This window comes from Piliocolobus tephrosceles, chromosome 19, assembly GCF_002776525.5.
Source record: "Piliocolobus tephrosceles isolate RC106 chromosome 19, ASM277652v3, whole genome shotgun sequence".
Lineage (NCBI taxonomy): Eukaryota > Metazoa > Chordata > Mammalia > Primates > Cercopithecidae > Piliocolobus > Piliocolobus tephrosceles.
This window is the reverse complement of record NC_045452.1, coordinates 62,884,120-62,897,075: the sequence shown is the minus strand read 5'-3', so window position 1 is coordinate 62,897,075 and position 12,956 is coordinate 62,884,120.

The window sequence follows — 12,956 nt, the reverse complement described above, 5'->3', positions numbered from 1 at the left end:
GCCACCACCACTTATTCAGATAACACACGGAGGATAACTTTGGTTGTTTGTACAAACTCTGAGCCAGGCACTGTGGAGAGCACATCTACAGCCAGTACACATTTTCTACCCTCTAAATTCTCAGTAGTTATGGAACAGAACTCTTCATAAGTCAATGTTAATGCAAGGCCAGATTTATTAGCGTTTATAGTGGAGGGATAAAGACTGTCTCACAAGGAAAATCTTTTTGCAAGGGGCAGTATTGGAGCAGAGCTTGAAGCATAGGCAGGGACTCATCAGCAGCAGAGATAAAGGTTGCAGCATGAAAAGTGACATGACAACAGGAAACTATAAAATGGCCAGAGAAGAGATTCTATGATAGGGGCAGAGATAAAGATGTCTGAAAGATATTTGTGGACTATCACATGACAGGCCTTAAGCACCCTATTTATAGTTCAGGAGTCGTTTCAAAATCTGCAGCATATGCTTGAGAAAGAAAGCAGTGTTCAGAACAAGTAGAATGGAAAGAAATTAGGAATGGGAGTAGGGCAGAGCAGCTTGAACTAATGCAGTGGGAATGGAAACGAGAGAACAGGCAAAACATTTGAGAAAGTCGATTTGAAAAGGCAGATTGTTTGTGTTGGTGAGTAATCCAGAGATTTTGTATTTCACTGACAGAGTGTTCTCAATTGTTAATCCTTGGGAATTATTTGATGAGTTCCAAAGAGCACTAACAGCTAACAGTTGATCTCATTAACTAAGGGTCTGTTGAAACCTGCCAAGGCAAGAATTTTTTCTGGGTTTGACAATGACATCTCTGAAAGTCTTAAACTTGAAGAGAAGCACAGTAAAAATATCTTCTGTTATAGCCACAAGTTACCACATTTTGAAAAACAACACTGAATAAGAAATTATACAGGATGGATCATGTCCGCACCTTTTTAAAAACTCACTGAAAAGTCTTTTTTTTAATCTTTGTTTTTCTTTAACCAAAATTATTTGGCTCTAATCTTCATTCTACATTCTCTTCTAGACTTATGGTCAGGGTATAGATATTTTTGAAATTATACTGAAAGATAACATTTCAGAGAGTTTGAAGGAATTATGAATCCTTTTGATTCTGCTAGATTTCAGTGAAGAAAAGGTAATGTTGGAGTTCTTCTTCAGGGGCACGTGTAAGTCTCATCTGCATTATCAAGAATACTATATTCACTACATAAAGGGCACTCTTGAAATAGAGTTTTGAGGGCCATTCTTTTATCATTTTTGTGATGCAGGAGAAGTATTTAAACGTTTGAGGAGTGGAATAGCCTCTTATATTCCCATTAGACCTAGCAACAACTTACACATTGTAAAACCTCAAATAGTGTTGATTGTAGAATATGTGAAGTCTTGTTTTCAGGTGTTTGACCTGAGAATGTTTTTCTTTGGCAGCTGAGACTGTTAGTCCTTCAAGAAGATAGCCTGACTCTTGTCAAGGTCAGAATGAAAGATCCTCCTCAACTCCCTCAGAGAAGGGGTCACAAAGTTTAGATGACAACCATGGAGTTTTAATTAACATGTAAGTTTTAGGTCAATAATTTAAATTATTCCAACTTTCAGAAAAATTGTCTTACTCCCATCAAATGTATTGTATGTTATGTATAATTGTTAAACTTAGAATGGCAATTGGAAATATAGTGGAGTAGCAGAATTCAAGTGAAAGTGATTAATTAGAATAAAAAAGTCTAATCATATGGTTTCAAGTTATAATGGGTAGTAGTATTTATGTGCTCTTTAAACACTTTGATCTAAGGTGTAGGTTTCCTTTCAATAATGAATAAATTCCAAAAATATTTAAAAGAGAAGAATAAGACATAGTAAACATGTTTGAAATTTACTTTTACTCATTGATGGTACTGAGAGAGTGAAGAAAATTTTGATTAAGCAAGAGGCAAAGGTAACTTATTACCAGAAGACATGGGTTTTAGCTTAGTTTCCCTCCTTGTTGGCCATGAATCTTGTCTTAAGTTTTTAGTTTTTATCCATAACAACCATTCTATCCACTTCACAGTTATTTTGAGGACCAAATTATTGCATGTTTTACATATACAAACAGTGTATAAAATCATTTCCCTTCTGAGGACACTCCAGTATTTTTATACCATCATGGCTTAACTCCACTGACATAAATCCCATGGCCTATTGTTGTGACTTTCTGATCACTCATGAGTCTGTAAAGGAGTCTTGGTACTCAGCCTACTGGTCTATGCTTTTACCACCTGGGAGAATGATACAATTCGAGCATTTCAGTAAGGTAAAATATTAGGGCAGTGACCAAGATTTAAAAAAAAAAAGATATATAACTTACCCAATAATAGGTTGCTGCCAAAGGATCATTTTTCTACATTGCAATTCTTATTACATCACACCACTCTATTTAAAATTATCCGTCTATGTTTTTCAAGTCTCTTGGTTTTGGATTTTGGCATTTCTTCAAATCTATCTCACATACTAGAATCTGTGATTTGAGAATTTAGGCTGAAAATGTGTAAGAATTAGGTGTTCTTGTTAAATTTTGTTGAATTCAAATAAAACCACAACAAAATACTTTTGAGTTTTTTAAAAATAAAGATAAACTCCCACTGATTTTTAAATAATATGCACGTGGAGGGAAAAGTTTTATTTTGTTTTAGTATTCCTCATCACCATTTCTTTTGCTCTGCAGGGCAGCACTACAGAAGGACTAAGTATTTAGGATACTTGACTTATTTAAATAAGGCAGTGAAAGAAGTAGAATATGGGGAGTAAAACAACCTCTGAATCTAAGTTTGCATATATAATAACTGGGTAAGTCTTTTGGTGAGTTTATTGGGTAGTAACAGGGGTTTGATGTGTAAAATAGAGCAAATTTCATATAGGTATGATTTGAATGGGCTAACATACTTATGATTAATATAAAACATTTACAGATTAAGAATTATAAGCACACATTAAAATAAGAATAAAGAAATTTTTCAGGTGTCTTGAAGATCCTGAAGGATTTGGTGAGTCATCAGTGAAACATATTAGGATGTATTTTCTTTTTACTTTTTTTTTTTGCAATGGAGTTTTGCTCTTGTTGCCCAGGCTGGAGTGGAGTGCAATGGCACCATTTCAACTCACCGCAACTTGCGCCTCCCAGGTTCAGGTGATTCTCCTGCCTCAGCCTACTGAATAGCTGGGATTACAGCCATGCAGCATTACACCCAGCTGATTTTGTATTTTTTTTAGTGAAGACAGGGTTTCTCCATGTTGATCAGGCTGGTCTGAAACTCCCAACCTCAGGTGATCTACCCGCCTCGGCCTCCCAAAGTGCTGGAATTACAGGCTGAGCCACCGCACCTGACCTGTAGGAGGTATTTTCTAGTTCTTTTACAAAAGGAGGATTTTCATTCACCTGCACTTTTTGTTCCCCAAAGAGGCAATCCTGGAGTCTCTTGATGTGTATAGAAAGGCTTAAATATTTTAGCCAGTCCTTTGTAACTTTTTCCTTGCTTGTCAAAAACAATAATTTTTTAGTTTTTTATTTTTAATGTATTTATTTATTATTATTATTATTATACTTTAAGTTCTAGGGTACATGTGCATAATGCGCAGGTTTGTTACATATGTATACTTGTGCCATGTTGGTGTGCTGCACCCATCAGCTCGTCAGCACCCATCAACTCGTCATTTACATCAGGTATAACTCCCAATGCAATCCCTCCCCCCTCCCCCCAAAAAACAATAATATTGCCATCATTGAGAAATGATTACAATGATGGCGACGCTTCACAGATAAGAACAAGCTTATTAATCTTGGGAAACTCACAAATGATTATTAACTCTCCTGGTTGCTAAAAACAAGGAAGAATTACTTTTTTGTTCTGAAGATTTAAGGTAATTGTCCACAGCTTAATAATCATCAGGAAGAGGATAAACTCAATTACGGGAAATACAACATAGTAGTGAAATTTGTTCAATTACAGAGGAAGGTTCCATCGGAAATGGTGGAAATCCTGGCACTTGGAATAAGCAAAACCAAACAGCACAAAGTACTAAACTGCAATTAGTAAGGATCTAATACTGCTCTAAAAAGGAATGCTTCCTACATTGCTGATAATTAGTTGATGAGTAGATTACTGAGCTGAAAACTTGACATTTGATCGCTACTTTTAAGTGTAAGGCAAATGAAGAGGTATGGGAAATTGGACATATCGTAGACTAAATGGATGTATTTTTTCCATAGCAGGATTTGGTTGCTTGTGAACATGCAGCAGATTCTCTAATACTCATAAGGCTCCCTCTTTCCTTTAATACAAAGGATGTAGAAGTTCAGCAAACACTTATTTGTTAGGTTGAATTCTAAATATGGACACAGTGCAGTCTTAAATTATGTTAGAAAAAGGACATTTGGCTTAGTGAGACACATTAATTTAGTGCAGTCTTAAATAGATCTGATGACTTACAACAGTGCATAGATATGTCTTTAAATCAGCAGAAATTCAGAAGAACATGGCAGGTTAGAAATGATAGGATGATAACTTAGATTTGATTATGGCAAGATTAGCTAAGCAGCTGTTGAGATTGGATAATGATATGTGAGGTTCTCATCACCCTGTAACTTGTTTCCACTAATACAGATTAAGAATGTCTGGATGAACTATAATTATCTCTGTGGCTTGTGCATAACATAATTACATTGTGCCAGTGCAAAGCATTTTATTAAGTGGAAAATGATTTTTAAAAAGTTATACAAGTGGCTACAAGAACAAATCAACTAAGGACAAAAACATTGGCACTTCATAATAGTAATGTGAAAAAATACTTATCTCTTTTTGTTATATAGATAACAAGAGATATTATTATCTCTTTTTGTTATATATATGTTATTTATATATGTTATAAAAAGAGATATTATTATCTCTTTTTGTTATATAGAGTTTTCAGAATTTAAAGCCTTGTGTATATGACGGATACATGAGGGATGATTTCAGTGATGTTGACCCTCTTACTGAGTTTGTGCCCCAGGTGTCCAGACCACAAAATAGAAAATGCAATCTTTGTCTGCCTTACGTAAATACAGTACTTAGATCAGCTTGTCTTTTAAATGCCTGGTTGCTATTTAATTACAAAAGGTTTCTCTTTAGACAGCACCCAAAACAACAAAACAGTAAAGAACTGTTGTAATCAGAATGAGTTGTAATCCATTCTGTAATCAGAATGAGTTGTAATCCACCCTACCACATAAAAAGAGTGTGATATATCTGATAACTATCTATATAATCAGATTTGTTAAGTGGTAGTCATTAAGCATTTTATAAACACTACCCTAAAATATGTAATGTGAATATATCTGTTAATCAGCAAAAGCTAACTAATACTGAATGCAAGGTACTCATTTCCATTCTGGTAGCATTCTTATATAAGGATTTTAAAGCAACTCTGATGAGGTAGAAAGAGTGCTAAACCTGTAGTGAACAAATGGGAATTCAAATTCCAGCTCTGAAGTGTTCTGGCTGGCTGAGTTTCTTACACTTTCTGAGACTCCATTTATCCAGTAGTAAAATGCAGCTCTATGAATTTCTACCCCAGTGGGCTGCTGAGAGTATTAAATGAGATAATTTACATGAACAATCTTCTTAGAATATGTTTATTGAATCTGACCTTGAAAAATAATTCACAAAAAATGTGTCAGAGTAAGTTTTCTCTCTTTCATCTCACAGGAGAGAATATGAAGTAGATTAAGTGACATTTTTTATAAAAAGTTCCACATTTGAAACTCTCTTTATTTACAAAATTGTGAATTTGTCTTTAGTTATAGAATAATTGTTTCCTCTTTCTTTGATCTCCTTAAGTGTAATATTTAGCCCTCTCTTTATTACTCTGAGAGGAGATGAATATTTTAAAAATACTTATATCACATGTGTAAAAGTATCAGTTATTTTTTTCTTAAGCTCTTTTTTGAATATTTATAATTTCTTTCCCTTATTATATTCTCATATTTCACACCTAGTATTTCTGCTTTCATTTCATTAATCATTTCTTTTTCTTTTTCTTTTTTTGAGACAGAGTCTCGCTCTGTCGCCCAGGCTGGAGTGCAGTGGCGCGATCTGGGCTCACTGCAAGCTCCGCCTCCCGGGTTTACGCCATTCTCCTGCCTCAGCCTCCCCAGTAGCTGGGACTACAGGCGCCCGCCATCTCGCCCGGCTAGTTTTTTGTATTTTTTAGTAGAGACGGGGTTTCACCGTGTAGACCAGGATGGTCTCGATCTCCTGACCTCGTGATCCGCCCGTCTCGGCCTCTCAAAGTGCTGGGATTACAGGCTTGAGCCACCGCGCCCGGCCTCATTAATCATTTCTTTAATAACGTGGCACCTGGGCCTATTTTGCAGCTACTTGCAGCAGTCTTAGGTACTATGCATAGTTTAGTTTTCAATCAGTTCCTTGCTCTTAGTTTCTGCAAATAAAAACTAGCTTAGGTATGCATGTGATTAACAGGGCCCAGGTATTCCTATTACTAGGTCTTTCTATTACTAGGTCTTTCTTTCCTTCTGTGTTATTTAATATAAGGCAGAATATGACCCTGCCACTTACCAAACTTTCAGGATCCTCCATCTTCCATCTTCCACTAATCCCTTCCTTTGTCTCTATGAAAAATATATCTCTAAGATGGTAGTTGACAAGAGGGTGAGAATCAAATGGTAAGGAATATTGCTTGGAAATAAGGCTGAGTTAATAATTCCAGAGAAACACTGTGAAATAACTTATAGGTACATCCATTCACGATATTTAGATCTTCCTCATACTTTTAAACCAGCAGCATGATAATTCACAGCATGGACTTATCATCATACCGTATATTAAAACATTCCTCTATTGTTGGATAGTTATTTTGTTTCCTCTGATTCATTGTTTTGAATATCCCTATAATAATCACCACTGTATATGCCATTTTTTGCAGAAGTGGAATTCCTAGTTAAAAGTTGAATTTCAAAATTGTTCTTGACAGTTTATGCCTCTATCAACAAAGTCTCTAAGTCTTACTATTAAGAGAAAATGCAAGACTTAGAACAACACATTTTATAAATCACATGCATATTAAAAACGATCTATTATGTGAAAGCGTCATATAACTTAAATGATATACACTAAACACTTACCTCTAGGGAGGAAAATAAAATTAAGAAAAGGTGGGGAAGGAAACTTTGCTTCAAATATATGTGTATTGTTTAGATTTTTTACAGTAAAGATGAGTTTATATCCTGCTATGTATTTTTAAAAATAAAATAGAGACACAAAGATATTACTATAACGGTGTCAAAGTAAACAGTGTGAAAGCATCCAACCTGAATTTCATAGCTGCAGTGTGATGGCACTTTTATTCAGCTATTTCTAGGTATATTTTAAGGTCTGAGACTCACCATATGCACTAGCATGTGAATTTATTTTTATAGGTAAAAACAGTAAAGTAATAAAACAATCTTGGTTTCCGGAGCAAATCATATCCATCTGTACCACTGGGTAAATGTAGTTCTGATTCAACCACATGAATAAGATTACACATGTTTTTGAAAATCACTATTTGCTGAAGATTATAAGCAATTCACATGCTTTGTCTATGGTTAATTTTGGTAATAAGATGCAAGACAGCTCACAGATCTTTAAGCTGTATCTAGAAATAGTGCTGATTGAATTTAAGCTGATTATGCAGCTTATTTTGGTTGCTTTCCCTCTTCCTAAATTCTAAAGTTCAAAGTTTAACTTGAAATTGTTTTCTCAAGTTTAGCTTTAGCCGAAGTCCATGAAATGGCTTATGTCTGTCAATAGTTGACCTAATAGATTTGTCCTGTGTTGACACTTTGTTCTTTTCATACTAGACTGTGTGTATAATATAGGTATGTTATTTTCAGTGTGCTGGGCTTTAAAATGGGATTAGAAAGTCATGAAGAATTTTTTAAAAATGTTTTGATGTGTTAGTGTTTTTTGGTAGGATTGGGATACATCATTTATTCATTAATTCATTTATCATTCTGTATTTATTCTAGAATATCGTTAGTAATGTATTGAACTCCCAATCATGTTAGTGGGGATAACAAGGCAAGACCAGTATAGTGACATTAGAAGCATAACATCAATGAGTTCTATAAAATATTGGAGTTGCTATGTGAGAACTGTGTATCAACAGCAGTAAAATCATCAAGAAGAAACTCTTTTATTATTATTATTAGTAGTAGTAGTATTATACTTTAAGTTCTAGGGTACATGTGCACAACGTGCAGGTTTGTTACATATGTATACATGTGCCATGTTGGTGTGCTGCACCCATCAACTCGTCATTTACATCAGGAATAACTCCCAGTGCCATCCCTCCCCCCACCCCCTCCCCCTCTCCTTCCCCCTCCCCCCTCCCCACAATAGGCCCTGGTGTGTGATGTTCCCCTTCCCGTGTCCAAGTGATCTCATTGAAGAAGAACCTGTTTTACTAGTGCTGTCAAGAAAGTGTCCATTTATATGGGGAAGCTCCAACAGAATCTGGATAGACAGAAATGGGATTTTTTTTTCACAGGCAGGGATGGAGATATGTTTTAGACATGGAACATTTGAGAGGATAAAAGAAGCGTGAAACCATATGTTTGGTACATGTGCCTGATAGGGCATGTAAATGAGGCATGGTGAGACATGAGAACGAAGGTAAGGTGGTAAAGCAGGGGTAAGATTCTGGAAACCATTAAAGACCATGCCAAAGTTCATGAACATTTTCCTTTAGGCAGTGAAGGTCTTTTAAAGAGTTTTCAGCAGGAGAGCAACAGAGCTGTACATTTTGGAAAGAGACCTATGGCAAAAATGCAGAGGATGAATGGGGAAAGTACACAATAAGAGGCGTTCAATGATTCCTTCTGGTAATATTGGGACATGAAAGAAAGCCTGAATGGTGGGGAAAGAGAGGAAAGGCTTTGATTTGATGCAGGATATATTAAGGAAGCAGTAGTTTTTTTTGTTTTGTTTTTTGTTTTAAGAAGTTTCGCTCTGTTGCCCAGGCTGGAGTGCAATGGCACAATCTCAGCTCACTACAACCTCCACCTCCCGGGTTCAAGCAATTCTCCTACCTCAGCCTCCAGAGTAGCTGGGATTACAGGTATGCACAACCACCCCTGGCTAATTTTTGTATTTTTAGTAGAGATGGGGTTTCACCATGTCCCGACCTCAGGTGATCCACCCACCTAAGCCTCCCAACATGCTGGGATTACAGGCATGAGCCACCATACCTGGCCAGAAGTAGTATCAACAAGTCAAAGTCAATGATAAAATTTGGATGATGTGGAAGAGGCAGTAGACTCCCAAACATCTGTCTTGAGTTAATGGGTGGATGGTGATGCTGTTCACCAATAGGAATAGGAAAGAAGGTTTGGGAGCAAAGAGTGAGGAGTGGTTAGTGTTCAGTGTTTAACTATGTTTCGTTTGGAGTGTATATGTGGCAGCCAGGTGGAGATTCCAAGTATGCAGTTTAATCTGTGGGCTCAAAGGTTAGAATACAGGGACAAATTAGAGGTGTAGATTTGTTGGTCACTGGCATTTCATAAATGTAATGTTAATATCGTACAAAGGAAAATGTTTAGAGGAGGAAGAATAACATTAGGAAGAGCAACCTCTCTCTCTCTCTCTATATATATATATAGAAATTTCTGAACTTGAAAACTGTGTCTCTCTCTCTCTCTCTATATATATATATAGAGAGAGAGAGAGCTTACCAACATAATCCATAGGGTGTCACAATTAGGAGCTTTTTAGGGAACTTGGTGAGACCAGTCTCAGTGACATAGTGGAAGTAGAAGTGGAGCTACTTCTCAGTGCATAGTAGAATAAAATATAAATGAAAGAGTTAAAATGAACAAGTTCATGTTCTTTTTTGAGGAGCTTAGCTATGTAGGGGAGGGGAGGACATTAACTTGGGGAATTCACAGGGTAGAGGGATGCATTCATTAATTAGACAAGAGACACAAAGGCATTACTAACAGTCTATGGGAAAATAACTGGGGCTGGGCGCGGTGGCTCAAGCCTGTAATCCCAGCACTTTGGGAGGCCGAGACGGGTGGATCACGAGGTCAGGAGATCGAGATAATCCTGGCCAACAGAGTGAAACCCCGTCTCTACTAAAAATACAAAAAATTAGCTGGGCGTGGTGGCGGGCGCCTGTAGTCCCAGTTACTCGGGAGGCTGAGGCAGGAGAATGGCGTGAACCCGGGAGGTGGAGCTTGCAGTGAGCTGAGATCTGGCCACTGCACTCCAGCCTGGGCCACCGAGCCAGACTCCATCTCAAAAAAGAAAGAAAAAAAAAAAAAATAACTGGTAGAATGAGAGACTGAAAATGTAGAAGAGATAGGAATTACTCATAAGGCACAGATACAGCAACTCTCAACACAATGCAGCAGAAAAAGGGACAAATGGCTAATCTTATTATTAAGAAAATTGTGAATGATAAAATAGAAATTATGGCATATGAAAGGACAGCCTATTAACCACTTACATAGCAATGTTTTAAACCTACAAAGGCAAAATGGCCGAAATAGTAGTCTTTCCTCCAAATCTGCTTCTCTCCACCATATGCTAGACACACCCTTATAATAAACAACACCATAGTCTACCTTGTTGCTCCAGCTGAAAACCTGAGTTGTCCTTGATTCTCTTTTCTACTGTTTATTCTCCAGACATCTCAACTTCCTATGCTCCTGTCAATTTCTACTACTGCATTCTAATTGAAAGTATAGTTACGTTATCCCCAGACGACACGAGTAGCCTAACTTTTCTCTCTGCTTATCTAGAGCCACCCCGGTCCCACTCCTCCATCTGTTCTCCACTTAGCAGCCATAATAATATCATAAAAAAATAAATCAAGTCATGTCACCCTCTGGTTCAAACTCTTCAACAATGCATAGTGGGCATGTGGTAGATTATGACTATTTTCATTATAAATAGAATTTTCCTTTCTCTTTTAGTTTTCTCTTTACCTTCATTTAACTCTATAATAGCAAAGACATTATTTTAAAATAGGTCAACCTATTCCAAACATATGATTACTGGTAGATTTATAGAAAATATATTCAGCACTAATGTGACTTGTTTCTGTCATAAATATTTGACTCCTTGCTGTTGCCTTAAATGACAAATAAGTAAAACAGTGTTTCTATCACTTGTGTTTTATTTGACCCCTCAATTCCCAGTAATAAGTAAGATGATATTTTAAACAATCTTTGACATTTTTTTCTAATTAGATGACAAGCAATATCAATGCATGCATCATGTGTTTCAAGGATATAAATCAGAGTGAAAATTTTAACTAGAAAAATAGAATAAAAGTGGGACACACTGATATTTGACATTTTTGAAAATCTCGAATCTCACAGCCCTGATTTTTATAATGGCAGTGATTAGAAAAAAGCATAATGTAAGACAATAAACTCTGAAATTTTTTCTTAGAAATGCACTAAATTTGATTCTAGGAGGAGAAGATACTTGAGAAGAGCCTGTTGAAGTCTCATCTGCTGGAGAAAGTTTACTCCAAGAAAATAGGATGAAAGTTGTAAAAGACAATAGTTACAAGTCTTCATGGTGCAATTGATTATGATCATTTAATGCTATAATTCTGAAGAGATGACACACACAGTGTCTTTATATGATGGAGTTAGTCCCTAGAAGCAGAAGACACAGTTTTCAAGTTCAGAAATTTCTAATTAATGTCATGTATGTGGTGAATTACATATGTATGTAATAATAAGTAATATAAGGTTCTGTAATATATATAAGGAGTTTTATTTTTATATTATATACCATAAAATGTTCCTTAAGTCCTAAGTATGTGACACTTAAAGAATAAAACACTTCGTATCATAGCTATGACACTGAGAAAAAGATACAGAACTGGTAACTAAGGAGCATTAACCAGATTCCATTCTATCAATCACTGACTATGTGACTAGGTTTGTCTCTTCTTTAAAATGAAGAGAATGATTCTCCTCTGTCATTCTCTGATGGGACCATTCTATGAGCTGATTCTTTTTTGTTGAAATCTGTCATTAATTCAGTATCCTGAATGTCATATTAAGGAGGTTTAGAGAGAATCTGAAAGTTAACTATGCTAAAACAGAGGTATTTCTAAGTGTATCAAGTCAGTAGTCACATTCAGAGGCTTTGGACTCGGTCACAACGAAGCCTAACTAATAATCACTTCACACTTAGCAACCATTCTACATATCTTTCTGTTGTTATAATTTTAGGAACAACTGTAATTTTAGGCAAAACTTGGCAACTTGGCCTTATGTTTAGTAAATTATTTTGGGCTCGTTGTTTTCCAGATTTCAGCTGATGTTTTTATAATGCCAAAACCATCCCAATTTGCCTTATGTGAAAGTCATTCTAAGATAATTAATATCCAAAGTCATTAAGATAATGCAACTAAATGGGAATGTAGTTTCTTACATCTTATTGGCAAGGAGTACAAAAATGTAGGCATGAGAAAGGTGTTTTAGATCTAGAAATCCAATCTGTTATTTTTAAACTATGCCATTCTATTTTGCAAATGCGTACTATAATCAGAACAACTAAACGCACTGCCAAATATGAAACAGTAGTTAAGAAATGATTTGCAGAATGGATCTCAAGGTCTTCATTTGGCTCTTGCGTGTGGAATCTATTTGCTCATTTGCACGTGTGGAAATTTTAATACCTATAGCATGTTTTTAAGATTCACACTGAGCCTGGAAGTTAACACAGAATCAGATCAGTAAGCAAATACAACATACTGTTGAAAACACTAAATGGAAAAATACTTGTTTTCTGAAAGTTTTATCTTTGCACAAAATGTCTGTCTGCATGTCAAAGATATTCAGATGTTCAGCTAAGCACTTTGTAGGTCAAATATATTTCAGAGGTTTAAAGAAAGAATATTCGTTGGAAACTAGGCTTGGCTCATAATACCAC